Genomic DNA, 16,945 nt, shown 5'->3' with positions numbered 1-16,945 from the left:
ATTTATCAGGATCCATTCTATTTTCTTATAGGTAAGAAATAAAGACCCAGAGAAGGAAAGTGTCTTGCCCAATGTCACACAGCACTGTGGATGACCAACTAGGAAAGAGACTTCAGCTCCCGAGGGCTGGCAAATAAAAAAACAGTTGACTTTTTCTGTGTGGCTCCAGAAGCAGAGTTAGGGCGCTTATGGCAAGACGTACAAGGAGGTGGATTTTCATGGCAATATAAAGAAGAGTTTTCTGGTGAACTGAGCATAATAGTGAGCTACTATGACTGTGAGCATTTAGGTCAAGGCTGAAGCGTGTCTCAAGAACCCCAGCCTAAGGAAGAGCGGGTCTGCTAAATCTCCTCCCACGCAGTCTAAATACAGAGTTCTGGATGAGGCTGAGAGCAGCGCCGCCACCGCCCTCTGCTGGTGGAAACGCAGTAGCACAGCTTCCCCGGCTTGGCCACTACCCTGTCCTCTGACCAGGCGAGGCTTTCCAGATGAGAAGCGACCCTTTGGGATCTGAGAGCTCCTTGCTGGGGCTTCAGGAGAGGGGTTGGGGAGTATCCCCTGCACAGATGTTCCAGAAGGCAGGAGGGGGAAGCAGAATGCCCCACCAGTGTCCGTAACGTGGGAACAAAGCCCGTGAACCACCCTCGGGTGATCTCTGTGCTCCCTTCCGGTGCGCAGGGCCCCCAGAACTGACAGGGTGGGGACTGGGCACCGACCTGAGTGTCTGCAGACCTGGGTGTGGCCCTGGACATAGCCATTGTTCACTTCCCCCCTGGGTGACTTGAGCAAGTGCCCTCGCTTCTCGGGCTTTCACACTGATGGTGGGGTGTGCAGGGGGCAGGGCCTCTGACCACTGGAGAGGCTCATGGGTAGGAGCTCTCCTGTGGGACACAGCATGAAGAACACCATCCTCGGTGATGGCCAGTGACCTCATCAGCCAGAGTCTGAGGTTAAGAGTTTGCACCCACCCCAGCCACCGCATCGGTTCTCACCTCCCCCTCTCCCCCTTTTAGCCAGTAGCCTTAGCTCTTTCTCCTCAGACCTGCCTCAAGGAAAGTCCCCAAAGCATACTCAGAATGAGTACGATCAACAACATCTCCCACCACCGCACTTCTCCGGAGTATCGACGTGTAAAAAGCAGCAAGGTGTAGCACCAAAGGAATTAATCCCTAATGGTGGAGTTTCGGGTATGAGTCAGCTGAGGAGTCAGTGATCCTTTCACAAACCAGTAAGATCTTAGAGTCAAGAAAGGAGGAAATCTTCCCCTTCCCTTTTGTGCTGGCCAGACCACGGGCTGGAAGTACAGTATTGCTCTCAGGTCTATGAGCCATCCTTTAATTGGGAAATAGAGCAGAAGATAATCTGAAGAAGGCAGCCATGATGGTGAAAATACTTGGGATCCAGCATGAATTGGAGTGTTTGTGCCGCACCCCCCTTCTGTGTGCTCCAATTTCCCCTTCCAGCGTCTTGCCTTCTGCTTTGCTGTCACTCCTTTAGAAGGATTTCACAGTAACGGAGGGGAAACAAGCCTTGTTACTTCTCCTTCCTCGGTCAGTTCAGCCTCTGCTTGGGCCTGCAAATCTGTCCCCTCCTCTAGCTTATCTTCCTAGAGAAAGCACACATTTCCGAGGGCAGGAACAGCATTTTCCAGGAGCTGCCTTAGTGTCTGAAAAGAACCGGGGCTCGGGGGGAGAGTGTGAAGTCCTAGGTGCTACTTTCAGCCCTGATACTTTTTTGCTGTGGGACCTTGTGCAAGTCAATTAACCTTTCTGAGCCCCAGTTCGCTCATCTCTAAAATTAGGGAAATAGTACCTCCCCCCGGGGGAACAGTGAGAATTCTGGTAAGATGTTTATAAATGTGTTTGCAGACCATAAAACCAATGTCTCTCGTAGAATAATACACATAGATACGCCCAGCCCCTGCAAGACAGCTTTGAATTCTGCCTCTCCCGCATGTAACCTTAGGCAAGCCATTTGTAAAATGGAGATAATAAGCGAACACACATTTAAAGTACTTAGAAGAACACCAACAGTAGGTGCTCAGTAGATGTGAATTATTATTACGTCTCCTGGAAAGAGAATTCATTCAGCCGACTGATTTTTGCTGAGCAGCTACTATGTGCCAGGCAGGGTTAGAAGCACTTCGGGACGCGGCAGGGAACAAAACAGACAAAAACCCTGGCCTTCTTGGGGCCTACATTCCAGTGGGGGAGACTGACAATAGAGTAAGTTGTATAATGGAAGATAAGGCTAGGAAGAGAAATCAGGGAAGGGGACAGGGATGTGGGAGGGTGAAGGGGCAGTTACAACCTTAAATAATGGTCGTCGGGTGCTCTGATTGGCTCGGCTTGACTTAAATGTTCCTCCTGGTCCAATCAGCTGTCTATGAGGGAGGGGGTGTGAATCAGGCTCAGCTTTAATGTTCATTCTGATCCAATCAGCCGTGTGTGTGTGTGTGTGTGTGTGTGTGTGTGTGTATGTGTGTGTGTGGGTGCGTGGGTGGGTGTGTTTGGGGAGGAGCTAACATGGCTGCAAACCTCCCCATCTATGAATAAGGGCCGTAGTTAGGGAGTCACTGTCAGCTGCACAGACACTCCAAGGGAGGACCCCTGAATTCAAGCAGAACCTTCTCCTTCTCTTCCTGGCCCACCTTGGCTTTCGACTTCCTAGAACCTATCTAGCTGAAGGTCTTCTCTTCAGCTATCGGGATTGAGGTGACAGAAGTTAAGGGAGCCACTTGAATAGCAAGGATAACGGCCCCCGTGTACCCCAGGTGTCACTGCCCCCTCCTAAGGCCTAATGTGCACGTGACATCCCCAGGAGAGTTGCTTAGCACCCATGTTGCTGGCCGCTAGCTCACCCTGCAGCCCCACGTAGGGTACAGCCCCTTCCCACCCGGTCTGTAGCCTGGGGCTCCACAGCACAGGGTGTGCGCTCTGGCAGAAGAGAGGGCCCCAGTCTCTGTGCTTATGCGAGCCCTCTCTTCCCACTCTCACCCAGAGTCCCCAGGAGGTGGCTTGGGGGCAGGGGGCAACCACAGATGGTGTCCCAGGGATTGGCTGGTGGGGAGCCAGGGCCAAGCTCAGAAGAGCTGCCCACACGGTCTCCTGTGGGGGGCCCCAGACACACAGGCACTGCACCCTCAACCCCCAGCCTTCACGGCTGCATCCGCTGCTGTCCCACACAGACCAGGCCTCGCGGATTTATTGTTTGAGAATCAGAGTAGCCCCGGGTCCCTGGAAAGATAATGGGTCTGGCTTGACGCCAGGTGGCTGGCCTACCGGGGGCTGTGTTCCCCTCCCCACCCCGTCCCGCAGCCCAGCCGCTTGACAGTGGGAGCCAGCCCCTGCCCTGGCCCTGTGGGTGGGTGAGGGAGGGTAGGGACCCTCTGGAAAATGTCACCCGCTTCTCACTCATACATCCATTCCATAAATACTTCTTGAGAGTCTAGTCTGTCCTGTCCCCAGCACTGTGCTAAGTGTTGGGGATACAACAGTGACCAAAACAGACAGCGTCACGGAGCTCACATTCAAAGGAGGGATTTCGTTTCTAAGTGGCCAGTGCCAAGCCCAGGGAGGGTCCTTGTCTGTGTCTGATGAGCAAATGGGTGGAGGTTCAATTTGTAACCATAGGCTGTCAGAGCGGGAAGGGCCCCGGTGTTTCAGTTCTGTCCCGCAGACACTCCTGAGCTCGTGTGCGGGGGCCTGCGCTAAGTCTGGGGTCGCGAGGATGGGTTAGGCACCTGCCCCATCCTTGAGATGCAGCCTCAGTGAAGCACAGAACCCAGTACGGGGAGCGAGGGGGGAGGGCGGGGAGGGGGCTGGGGAGGGGCAGAGCACAGGGGCAGGGATTTTGCAGACGATAATGATAACTGAGATTGGTTGAGTGCTTATTTGGTGCCAGGCTGGGCCGAGGGGGGTTACGGTTATTGTCTCCTGACGACACTGAAACGCTGGGAGGAAGGAACTTGCTCGGTCACGCAGCAGTGTGAGCAGAGCCAGAGTTAGAGGCCGGCCTGAGCCGAAGTCGGCCGCTTAACCCACTGAACCACCCAGACGCCCTTGACTCTTGATTTAGGCTCAGGTCATGATCTCACGGTTTGTGAGTTGGAGCCCCGCATCGGGCTCTGTGCCAACAGCCCAGAGCCTGGAGCCTGCTTCGGATTCTGTGTGTCCCCCTCTCTCTGTCCTTCCCCAACTTGTGCTCTCTCGCTCTCTCTCAAAAGTAAAGGGATAAACATTAAAATTTTTTTCAAAATAAATAAACTTTTAAAAAGAATAAAACATAAAGGGGGTTTCAAGGCCATTGATGTCCCAGGGCCATTGCCTTGGAGGTGGGGCAGCCCCTGTGGCCTGGTGGACCAAGGCTGAGGGTCTGAGCCAGGGGTCCCCTGCCCTGCCCTCGGGTTCCGCAGCTGCCGTGTGGGCAGTGCCGGCCCAGGACTGAGTCTTTGCAAGGAAGATGCCGGGCATTGGACCCTGCAGAGTCTGCGTGCTCTTGATGGATGGTGGGTTCTCTCAGTGGACAATTCCAAAAAGACAGAGCAGAGGAGGGCCCAGCTCTGAGAAGTATGAATAGTGCCCGAGGATCCACTCCCACTACTGACAAAAGCAGCATCTGGGCAACTGGCAGCGTGTGGTTGGGGGGTTATTTGATGCTGAATACAGACTGACATTGTATTTAGGGCCAGAGGGCATAAGAAGCATGCCTTATACTTCTTAGGTTTTATTTGTATCCCACACTCTGCTGAGACCCGTCCATGGTTTTCTCATTTAAGATGGAGGTGCTGATAAGCTCTTGGAGAAACAACCAGCATCCGTGAAACGAGGCAAACAATACAAGGCGGGGCTAAGTTGAAAAGCAGGGCAGCATCATGGTTAGGCCCAGAGAACCACAGAAGACCATACACCATGTGAATGGTACCCCTTTGATTTGTGCAGTGCACGACCCATGCAACTATACAGGGGATCTGGTTAGGTCCAGAGTTTGTAGCATTATTCTCACCCATACAGTTTATGGCATTCAACAAAAATTTCCTGAGATCCTACCCTCAGTCAGGCACAATTCCAGGATTCGGGTTACAGCAGAGAACTAGGCCAAGCACCACCCCTTGTGGAGCTTATATTCTGATTCAGAAGTCACCCAGACTGAGGCTTGGGTTCTGGCCTTGCCGCTGTATTAATTGATCCCCCTGAGCTTTGGTTTCCTTATCTGCAAAATGGACACAATGATACGTACTTCATAAGGCTATTGTGACAAACAATTTAAGTGACACTTGATTTCAGGTCTGACACGTGGAAGGCCCTCAGTAAATGACAGCCAGCATTATCCCCAAGAGTGGGTTACGGGGAGAAGGGCTACGGAAGCTGATGGAAGACGGGCAATCACGAGATGTGGAGGAGTCAGACAAGATGTCTTAGCAGGAGCAGGAGGCAGGGTCGCTCCTGAAGGATGGCCAGGGCATACAGAGGTCCTTTTAAAGATGGGTGTCCTGAGGAAAGTGGGGGCGGGAAGTGAGGCAGTCGTGGGCCAGTGGGAACCCTCCCCCCCTGACTTGGGGACCATATTGTCCCAAACCAAGGGTCAGGACACACATGATCTGGCAAAGAAGCTCTGTGTTTCTTCCAGATGCGAGAAGCAGTCTGAGAATTCTGGGAATTAGGGAGATTTCTTGTATTTTATGAGGATCTGACATATAACATTTAACACCGGGTCTGTCTCTTGATAGTCTGAAAAGTAGAACCCCAATAGAGCTGAACAAACTGGGGGGTGAAATTGGGGGAGCGCAGGTGGGACCAGGGTGCGGGCCCCTCCAAGGCCAAACAGATAACCTGGATCTGATGACATAGGGACAAGGCACGTGACGCAGTGAGGATTCCTGGTTGCTAGCAACAGAGGTCACGCTGGCCCTCTTAAGCAGACAGGGACTGGGGGGCCTTCCCAGGTTCAAGGGGCTGGGGGCGATGAAGAACCAGACTTGGAACGCTGGGAGGCACCAAGTCAGCCCCTGAGGGTCCCGAGCAGGAAGTGGAGTCAGTCATCTGCCATCCCAGGTGGGAGGTCTGAGTGGCCACACCGGGTCACATGCCCCTCCTTGGCCAGCAGAGGACCCTGGGTAGGAAGGGCCCCTCTTCACCTCTCATCACAGAAGGTGAGGTGCTACATCCCATCAGTGGAGTATCAGCGGGAGCCCCCCACCCCACCACCACCACCACCAAATCAGGAAAAGAACTTGGATATCCAACAGCCCAAATTCCTACAAATGGTTACAACCATGGAAGCTTCTGGAGGGGCCGTAGGATTAAAGCGATAATTATGGAATGCCGACCTCACCCTGGGGTTCGAGAAGAGCCAGGCACCAAGGAGACGAATTGGAAGGCTGCTGGAGTACCTCAGGGGGGTGTGGGCGCCATGGGTCTGGAGAGGAAAAGGCAGATGTGGAGGCATCTGTGGGGCTTAACTTACCAGAGGCCTCGGGAATCCTCTCTGAATGCTGAGAGGTACCCTGACTCTCAGGGGCTTAGCGCACAGCTGTCAGAGCTCTAGAGGGTCACATGGTCCCAGGCAGACATTCAGACGTCCCCATGCTGATCACCAAGAAGGATCACAGGGCTCAAGCAGGACGTGGTGAGCCATTAGCCATGCCTGCTGTAGAGACAGAAGTCCTGGGGGTGGCAAGTGGACCACGTGTCTTATCTGGGGCCCTCCAGAATGCCTCCACTCTTCAGAGGGAGAGACTGAGGCCCAGAGAGGCAGTAACTTGTCCCAGGCCACAAGCCAGTGAGCGGCAGGGCTGAGATAAAGCCCAAGTCAGGGGACTCCCAGGCTACTGGCCTTTCCAGTAGCAGCCCTCGAACCTCGAGTGGACTGGACAGAAATAATAACCCCGACTGAGTTTCATTTCACACCGCAGGAGACATATGCAGGGATGTCGCAGCAAGGGCCTCAGGCCAGCGCGTTCCCCTTTCTCTCCTCCTTCTGTGGCCCAGACAGCAAATGGAAGGGATTTTTATATTCTTGACAACATCCCCTTGGAACACACCAGAAGGCCAGGGGTAGGGAGTCTCTGTTGAGATGACCCCTGGTCTATCAGACGTTCAGGCCTCTGGGCCAAGAAGCAGAGGGCTGGGGCGCCTGGGTGGCTCAGTTGGTTAAGCGTCTGAATCTTGGTTTCCACTCAGGTCATGATCTGTGGTTCTCAAGTTCGAGCCCCGCATGGGGCTCCATGCTGACAGTGTGGAGCCTGCTTGGGGTTCTCATTCTCTCTCTCTCTCTTTCCTTCTCCTTCTTCCTCTCTCTCTCTGCCCCTCCCCTGCATACTCTCTCTGCCTCTCTTGAAATAAATACATAAACTTAAAAAAAAAAAAAAAAGCAGAGCTCCTGACCTTGCCTAGGCTTCACCTCAGGATCGTCCATGCCCCCATCCCTCCCCGGGCTGCACCCATTTGGGGCGGGTCTCCACCAGGGCCCTCTCTGTGGCAGGGCCTCTGGGGAGCGGCACCAGGCTCACAGAAGGAGGCCTGCTTGGGGCCAAGAAACGGGGAGCCCCTGCAGAGCCTGTGTGGTCGACCCCACGGAGCTCCCCACCTTCCGGGAGAGCGGGGCTCTGTGGCAGGGAGGAGAAGGCCAGACCCCCGTGCTCCTGCTGACGGCCTCGAGAGGGTGTGAGCACCCTCTTTTGGTTTTCTGCCTGAACGAGAAATGTGTTTTTCTACTCATTCAAAGCTACGTCTTTCCCCGCAATTTGCACAGATGCCGTCTTCTGTTTTGTACTTTTTTGTATTTTTCGTGTATTTTTGCCCTTTCTGTTACATTTCCAGCGGTTCACGGGTTTCTGCCCACATCCTTCTTCCCTACAGTGGGACACTGGGGCGTGATGGGGGACTGGGATGCTGGAAACCTCTTTCCTCTGCGGCCTCTCCCCCATGCCCTCCCCCATCACACTTAAGGCCTGGGAGACCAGGAAGCTTGCTCCTTGGGCTGGGGGGCCCTCCCCGACCTCCCTCCGGCTCCTGGGCTCCCTGAGTATGACATAGCTCTTACTCTGCCGCGACTGCCTGGCCCCTCTGGGTCCCGCTGCAGCCCATTCTCCTGTGTTAAACCATCAATGGCTCCCCTTGCCATGGGGTAGAGTCCAGACTCTTTCGCAAGGCCAGCAGCTTCCTAAAACCATCTGGTGTGGGCCTTCCTCTGAGGCCTTGTCTCTCTCCGCTTACTTGGCTTTCCCAAATACACCCAGGCCTTTCAGGTGCTTGTCCTTCTGTGTCTTCAGCATTCCCCAGGCTGTCCCTGGCTGTGTGCTCTCAGTCCTTTGGATCTTCAGCACCTCCTCTGGGAAGGCCTTCCTGATTGCAGGGTCTCTAGTTCTGGTCTCTCCTCTGTGCTCCCATAGCTTCCCCTCCCCTCCCCCCACATTCCTCCCCCCGCCAAAGCACAGGGCACCAATTGTCTGGTTCTTTGTCTTGTCTCCCCCAGTAGGTTAATAACAGCCAAGGGCAGAAACCCACCCCCAGGACATCCCATCAGAGTTCTCAGGCACAGTAGGTTTGGAGTTTTCCTACCTTCTGTATGTGTTTTAGCACAGGGGGTTTTAAAAGGGGCCAGTAATCAGGAAACTGCAGAGACAAGCATTAGGCCCCTCCCCAGTACACACACACACACACACACACACACTCACTCACTGGTCACTCAACATCTTCTATCCCAGACTCAGGGAGCCTCTTGTCTCTTCTCATGGAGTCTGTAAATGGATACCGCCTAGGATCGTGGACAAGAGAGGCCCCATCACCTGTCTTCCCGGAGCCTGGGAGAACTGTGTCTCCCAGAACTGAAATACCAGAAGCAACAGGATTCCTTACTGCCCTTCCCCACACAAACCCCCTGCCCCCCAGAGCCTTTCCCCCCTCCTCTGCGGGCACACATGCATACACATGTGCAAAGTGCCAAGGATCTTAACTGGGAAAGTCAGCCAACCCTTCTCATCTTGAGAAACACAAAGATAAAAGAAAAGAAGGAAAAAAATCAAAACAGGAAGTCATGAAGTTAGGAGGCTTCCTGAGGTCCTGCCATGAACTTGTCTGTGTCTGGATGAACTTTAGAGCGTTCACAACCCTTATCCCGCACTCTGTCCTTTGACTCTGGGTCTACCCCTGACGCTCAGCCCCAGATGTGGTCTCTCAAGGTCATAAGAGCAGAATTATCCAGAATTATCTCCCAGCCTAGGGACAGGAGGGAGCATTTGTCTATTCCCTGGGTGATATTTCTAGGTGCTGAGGATGGGAAGGGGAGTCAGGGTGAGGGAACAGCCTGAGCAAAGGCCCAGCGGTGGGAAATAAGGCGGCAGTCATTCACCCAGCTTGAATTCTTGCTATGAGCTGGGCACTGAATGAGGCCCCAGACATGCGTTTATCCAGGTCACTGACCTCGTGGTGCTCATAGCCTGGTGGCAAGGATGAACCAGGAACAAAGGCCATCTAGGCAGCGGGAGCATTGGAGGCGGGGACGTGGAGGTGTGTGTATCAGCACAGTGTGGCACCAGCAGCGGGGTGAGGGAATCTGTCAAAGCAGGACCAAGCTGGGACTGCAGCAATGGCTTTTATGTCTGAATGAGTTGGGCTTTTCGAGTCTAGGCAATAGGGAGCCATTGAAACTTATGGAGCGGGGGAGTCGTGGCAGCAGAGCCGGACTTTAGGCGAGATTTTGTAAGATGAATTGGCGAGAGAACTGAAGAAGGTAGACACTAGAGGCAAGCAGACAAATCGGGGTCCCACCTCAGGAATCTCACGGAACCGTCCTGGAAGCTCTAATGTGAATTAAAGCCCTCCGCCCAAAATAGATCTCCTAGCAGACTGCCTGAGAATCTGAAAAGCCGGAGAGTGCCCCTGTGGGCCAGACGGCTTTCTCTAAAAGGTTCCTGTCAGTGTGCACATAGGTGACCGGCAAGATAATGGGACTGACCCATTATCTCCCAGTGTCGTCCTTAGAAGGCTTTCGCTTATTGGATTAACTGGCCGAGGAGATCAGGGCCCTGAAGTATGGGACGTGAGACCAGTGCGTTCTGATTGGGATGGAGACAGGGAAGGAGGAGAGACAGAGGCCTGGACAGAAACGGCCACGTGGGTTGTGTGTGCATGCGTGTGTAAACGTGTGTGTGCACGCAAGTGTGTTGGGGTCTGTCACTAGCAAACTAGGGGAGCACCCACACTTTGGATGAAGGGCACACAGTGTTCGGAGCAAGAGACACCCCGCTTGCCCCCACCGGAAGGGCCATGGTGGCAGCCAGAGCTCTGAACCTGCACAGACTTGTCCTGGCTGTCACTTCCGGGTGCGGTGACCAGGGACAACTTTCCTTCTTTGTCCAGCCACACTTCCCCGGGCAATATTCATTAAGTACCTGTATGTGTAACTGCTTTGTGAGGTGTGAAGGGCTGGGAGTTGGGAGCAAGGCTTCCTTCCTGCCCAGGGCCAGGACACAGGGGGCCTGACATGTGCCCAAGGCCTTGAGGAGAAGGACTACGCTTCCCATTTTCTGATGACCCCCTCTTATTTAATACCAGCTTACATCTGGAGGAGAGAGAGCAGAGAAGACTGCAAGCAGCCTAACTGGGGGGTCTGGGAGGCATGGGACAGCACATGGCAGAGGGAGTGTGATGACTGACTGGGTGCCCTGCCCAAAATGGCTCCCCCACCAAAGCCTGGGATTTCTCTGTTAGACCACCCATCCCCTGGCTCAGCATGCTCCATGCCCTGGGCCCCTCTTTATTTTTTTTTTTTTTAATGTTCATTTATTTTTGAGAGAGAGAGAGAGAAAGAGCACATAGGGGAGGGGCAGAGAGAGGGAGACAGCGGATCCCAAGCGGGCTCCACGCTGACAGAGAGCCCTATGTGGGGCTCGAACTCACGAACGGTGAGATCATGACCTGAGCCGAAGTCGGACGCTTAACTGACTGAGCCACCCAGGCGCCCCAGGGCCCTCCTTTAAATCACCCATCGCCGGATGTGACTGTTACCTTCCTATTTGCTTCATCTGTGCTTTCTGCAGATGAGCCTATAGTAAGTGTGCGGTGATGTTCTTTGATTCCGTGGTGTCCTTACCACAGCCCCTGCATCCCAAGGGTAACTTTGGAAAGCTCTCAGGTAACTCTGACAGCCCAGCGGCCTCTGACCCGGTCTCAGAATGCATGCCTGTTACCAGGTGTTCCCTGAAGCCCCAGCAGAATATGGAACCCCTACGGTCGTAGTTCCCAAACTTGTTGCCCATTGGAACGCTTGGGGATCTTTAAAAAATACTGATGTCTGGCTCCCCCATCCCAGTCATTGTGATGAAATCCATAGGGGTGCAACCTGGACTTAGGATTTTTTTTTTAACTTCCCAGGAGATTCTAAAATATAACCATGTTTGAGCATCACTAGGGAGAGGGGAGAGACTTGAGTGAGGGAGGGGGGGTCTTCGAGAGCAAATTCAAGGGGATTCACAACAGAGTTGCCAGCCAGCCCCTCCTGAGAAGGTCACGAGACACTCTAAGGTCCTACTTCCGATCTGTGACCATTTTCTCCCTGATTAGCAAATGTCTCACCTACGGTCTGAAACAGGAGGCAGCAGAACGGAGGTGGCCTCAAGGCAGATAACGCTACGTGCACACTCTTATCCCCATGCCTCCCAGCTCCTCACCTTCCAGCAAGTCAGTTCAAGAGTTCAGTTTTCTTATCCCTAAAGTGGATTGTTAGGGGAGGGTTAGAAGCATTTGATAAAACTCTGCAGGGTTGTTACGAGAATTAAATAAAACTGTGTACGTAAATTGCTCAGCACAAGGCTTAGGGCTTAGCAAGCCCTTGTCGAATGATCTGTTATTACTGTCCTTGTCATCATTAGTGTTGCCGTCCCACGTCTTTCTGACAGCAGACTGTGTGACTCTCTATGTTCTGTCCGGGTACCGGAGGCAAGGTGCTCTGGTTACAGGCCAGCCTTGCTTCATACAGCAAAAAGTGCAGCCACGAAGAATCATAATGAGCGATAGCCCAGTGGGGTAGGACTCTGGGAAGCCCAGAGAGGCCAGGGGCCACGTTCAGGGTCACTCAGCGGGTGAAGTGAGTGCCCGAACTGGGCCTGCTACCCTACCTCCTGCTCCAAGTCTGTCCTTGAAGTCGAGCTGAGCTGATCCCCCAGGTAAGAAATGTTTTGCTTCTGTGTACAGAATTCAGCTTTGCAGCGATGGGAAATTCTAAGAGGCTAAAGCTGCAATGCAGGTTGTTTTGAAAGTATCTTGTGGTCCAGTCAGTTCACTGGGTTCAGATAAGAGCCTGGACGGAGGCCCAGAGCCCCTGCAGCTCCCCCTGGGCAGCCCTTCCAAGGGAGCGCCTGGCCCTCCACGGCCCGCATGTACGCTGTGCCCTCTGCAACCTGCTTTCAGTTAAATAGGCAGTTTTATTCCATTTCGGGGAGTTTGTTTCCCCCAAAAACATTTGTGGGGTAACAAAGGAGTAGAGAAGGCTGTGTGAGCAAACGTATTTATGTTCCACAAAAGCTCTGGAGCCGTGTAAATCTGGGAGACACAAGTCTGTGTCTCACTTCTGGAAGACCTGTGCGGTCACAACCAGAGGGAAACACTTTTCAGTCAAAGTTACGGAGCATGCCTGTGTGTGCTTTTTTTTTTTTTTTTTTTTTTTTTTTTAGCGTTTATTTATTCTTGAGACAGAGAGAGACAGAGCATGAACGGGGAGGGTCAGAGAGAGGGAGACACAGAATCCGAAACAGGCTCCAGGCTCTGAGCTGTCCGCACAGAGCCCGACACGGGGCTCGAACTCACGGACAGTGAGATCATGACCTGAGCCGAAGTCAGCCGCCCAACCGACTGAGCCACCCAGGCGCCCCTGTGTGTGCTTTTAATAACGTCTATCTTTTTGATAAAAATTGTAAATGTCCTGGGGAAGAATTGGAAACCACGAATGTGCAACTAGCCAGACATTGCCACTATTAACATCTTGATGGATTTTCTTACAGACTCCGTGGGGTCTTTTGTTTGTTTGTCTTTAATTTTTTAAATTTATGTATTTATTTTGAGAGAGAGAAAGAGAGAGAGAGAGCACGTGCAGGGAAGGGGCAGAGAGAGAGGGAGAGAGAGAATCCCAAGCAGGCTCCCCACCATTAGCACAGAGCCTGCTGTGGGGCTCGAACCCACAAACTGAGATCATGACCTGAGCCGAAACCAACTGTTGGGAACTTAACTGAATGAGCCATCCAGGTGCCCCAGACTGGGTGTTTTTTTGTTTGTTTGTTTGTTTTTAGTTTTTTTAATGTTTATTTATTTTTGAGAGAGACAGAGATAGAATGCGAGTGGGTTAGGGGCAGAGAGAGAGGGAGACACAGAATCCAAAGCAGGCTCCAGGCTCTTTGCTGACAGCACAGAGCCCGACGCGGGGCTCGAGCTCATGAGCTGTGAGATCGTGACCTGAGCTAAAGTCAGATGCTCAACTGGCTGAGCCACCCAGGCGCCCCACTATGTGTTTTTTAATAGATGGGGAGCACTGTATGGGTATAACTTGCTTCTGACTGTTTCACTAACCATTAGTTCTTGAGAAATTCCCAAGTCATTAAATATTCTTTGAAAATACGATTTTCAGTGACCTCATAATATTCTGTAATGTTGGTGTCCTATAACTCCTTTGGGCAACGCCCCACCGTTGGGGACTGATTATACTGTTTGCTATGATGAATAACCATGCGGTGAACGTCTTGGCGTGCTTGGCTGCTGATTTTCCTGGGATGAGTTCCCCAAGTGGAGTTATTGGCCAAAGGCTATGAACCTTTCAAAAGTCTTTGCGAGACTAGGTCAAATGCACCTGCAGGAAGGTTGTCCTACTTCACACCCCCTTCCACCACACAGAGAGGCCTGTGTGCCAGCCCCTATGAACTCTGTCTTTTGGTCGATGAGGTATATTTGAGCCACGACCTGCCGCCACCCCCCAGAACCTGGCTCCTCCTTGAAAAGACTCAGGGTGTATGCCAGCCGCCACCCCACATTTGATGTTGAAGGTCTGTCTCCGTGCAGGGGCTGGATTTGTTCTTTGAGGCTTCCGGGATAAGGTCCGCACCAACGGCATGAAGATTTCCCTAGTGATTATAGGATTAGAGACTCCAAGGAACGGACTTCCCCTCCTCACCCCAGGGAGCAAGGTCTGTGCCTCAGTTCTGTTGAGGCTGAAGCGCTCTTTGAGGTTCAAAGACCAGACGGCAGGTTAGACCCCTACCACGGGGGCAGTTCTGTGAACTGACCATCTCCACAGTGATGCTGACATTATGAAACACTGAAAAGCCTTGACTCTGCTCCTTAGACGCTTTCTGAACCTCCGCTCCCTCAGCTGTAAAAGGTGTTATGTGAGGATAAAATTTGATCTCAGGAGGGGTCACTGTTAGCATCAGTGTGTCAGGATGAGAGTGAGTGTAGAAGGCAGTGTGGTGTGGCAGTTACGAACCAGACCTGCGTTGGGTCTCAAGTCGTCCCCCCCCCCTACAGAAATGGGAACAGGGGGCGCCTTGGGGGCTCGATCGGTTAAGTGACTTCGGCTCAGGTCACGATTTCACAGTCTGTGACTTCACAGACATTGAAACAGAAAACAGCGGCGTTTGGGGGGGGGGGTCTGGGGTGGGGATTGTTCCCATGTAAGAAAAAAAACCAACAGAACCAGCTTCCTTTAGAACGCCTAGTGTGTGCATTTTATTTATTTGGGCTTTAATTTTTATGGCCATCGGAGCAATAATTGTCCAGAGTTCATAAAGCCCAGGGCTACTTTGAGGTCTAGGGTACAAGTGGCTTGTATCGGCTTGTGAGAGCCCGTTGCCTCGCCAATTGGTAAACATGGCCGTTGTTAAAAACCAAGTTATGCAAACTTGCAATTAAATAAATTATATCAGAAACAAAGGTACTGAATGTTAATAACTCATTACCCCCTGGTTACTTTACCACTCTCTGTGCTCTTGAGGAGACTTGTGTCTATTATACGTACATGGTAGAAAGCTTACGTAATGGGTCTGTTGTGAGGCTCTCTACTTTTGGTGACATCACCCTGGTAGATTACAATTAGCGTAGTGGGAATATTTTTGCCACTGGGATTGGCAGATGCTCCAAACCAGGGCCTTTTTCCCTCGGAGAACCAGTTAAACAGTTACCAGCACACGACTGCCTGTAACCAATCCCTCTCCCCCTTTGCTACACACCCCGAGGGGACCTCTGTTCCTTGCTTTTAGCTGTTTCTTTTTGCACTTATCCCCATATTTCTTAATTATATGCTTTCACTGCCTTGTCTGGATTTTTTTAAATCTTAGACATTGTGTGTTGACTTCCTATTATGGAATTTGAGGATCTGGCTCTCTTCCAGCTCAGTCTCCCCTCTTACTACACACACACACACACACACACACACACGCACTTTCCCTATCTCTGTGCTCCCAGTATGTTATAGTGTAACTCTTGTTTAAATAAATATTCAGGATTTATATTGTTACAACTATGTAAATGTTGTACATAAATCATTATCACTATGACTTACATTCGCTTTCTTATACAGCCTTCTTCCTGGGGTTAATAATTGTGTTTTTTAATTTACTTGATTTCTCCATAGAACAATGGTTTTCAGACATTTTTTCTTAGCAGTGGATCTCGTGTTGCAAACAAAATGTTATGTAGAACCCTACGATATAAACAGGAAAAGCAGGGTTGCCAGGTCGAAAGTGGGGGGATCTTCCCTTGAGGGCTGCTATTATGTACAGCCAACCAGGTCTCACACTGCACAACCCTAGGGGGTCACCGTTCACATAAGCAACAATGTGATTTAGTCCTGACAGTCATAATTCCCCACCCCACTGGGGAATGTGTCCATTGTGTAAGGCGAGGTCCACCTGGGGTATACATTACATCAGGATCATTCTCAGCTTTAAAAAGACGAATTCCTTTCCCAGTGCAGGGCTCTGACCTCGCCCCATTCTCAGTGGACTCCAGTGATGCCGCTTAACCTGTCCATCCGGTGCATCACCCGCACAGGCTGCTGGCCAGAAGCTGCTTTTAGCTGATGGCCGCCTATCGACTGATTCGGTGCCCCTCAGATTTGCCTGGGCTGGGCTGGGCTGGGCTTGGCTGGGCTGGGTGCCAAAAGCTTAATGCAGAAGATTTGCTCGGGGACCGCTCAGATGCAGCCTTTGGGATCAAATGTAAGGGACGGCTCTGTCAGAGGGGGCTGTGAGCTGTGGGAGCAGACAGCGCAGTGCCTGTCTGCCCTTAGAGGTCAGACTGCACGAGGGGAGTTGGCCAAAATGAGCAGAGTGGGGTTCGAAAAGCTTAGCCTTGAGGGTTACCCCTCGGCAGGAACCCCTGATTGGCCTTCAGCCGGGTAAACTCGTGTGAGTTGCTTAAGCTCTCTGGGCCTGAAGGTCCTCATATCTGAATCACAGGGTGTGTGAGAGCCAAAAGAAGATCATGTGTAACCCTGACCAAAGCCATGGTCACATGCGGCTCAGTCTCTGCTTAGAGTCTCGTTTTAAAGAAATAGTCCAACAGCCCAAAAGTCATTGAAATAGGCTTTCCAGCTCTAACTGCATCCCCCCAATAAAATGGCAAAGGGGACCATTTGTAGCTGGTGGTGGTACACCCCAGACCCTTTTCGTCCATTCTGTAATTTTCCCACAATGCACAATGTCAGTGGAGCTCTCCTGAGTACCCCTCGGGTGCTGTTTTCCTCTCTCTCTTTCTCCACCATTGCCACTTTCTCTTGGGTCTGTTTTTTCTCTACCCGTCTCACCGTTGCCGTGTCACAAAAAACCCAGCTGATCTGGAAATGAGCCGATGGAGATTCGGACAGGAAGTGGGTGGGGAGAGGTCATAGCAGGACACATGTTCTGAAATAACCCCACCGTACTGGTGAGGCAGAGGGCACGCGAGCAGAGGCTTTACAA

At 52.1% G+C, this 16,945-nt stretch overlaps 1 protein-coding gene across 3 annotated transcripts in view; it reads left to right on the top strand.

The window, feature by feature from the left end:
• The window catches only part of CORO2B (coronin 2B), a 132,420-nt gene that overhangs the window by 90,797 nt on the left and 24,678 nt on the right, over positions 1–16,945 (top strand). The gene's annotated exons all lie outside the window — the stretch shown is intronic.

This window comes from Panthera pardus, unplaced genomic scaffold (assembly GCF_024362965.1).
Source record: "Panthera pardus isolate Hobbes unplaced genomic scaffold, ASM2436296v1 HiC_scaffold_24, whole genome shotgun sequence".
NCBI lineage: Eukaryota > Metazoa > Chordata > Mammalia > Carnivora > Felidae > Panthera > Panthera pardus.
The sequence above is the reverse complement of the archived record's forward strand: the minus strand, read 5'-3'. Positions and strand labels throughout refer to the sequence as shown.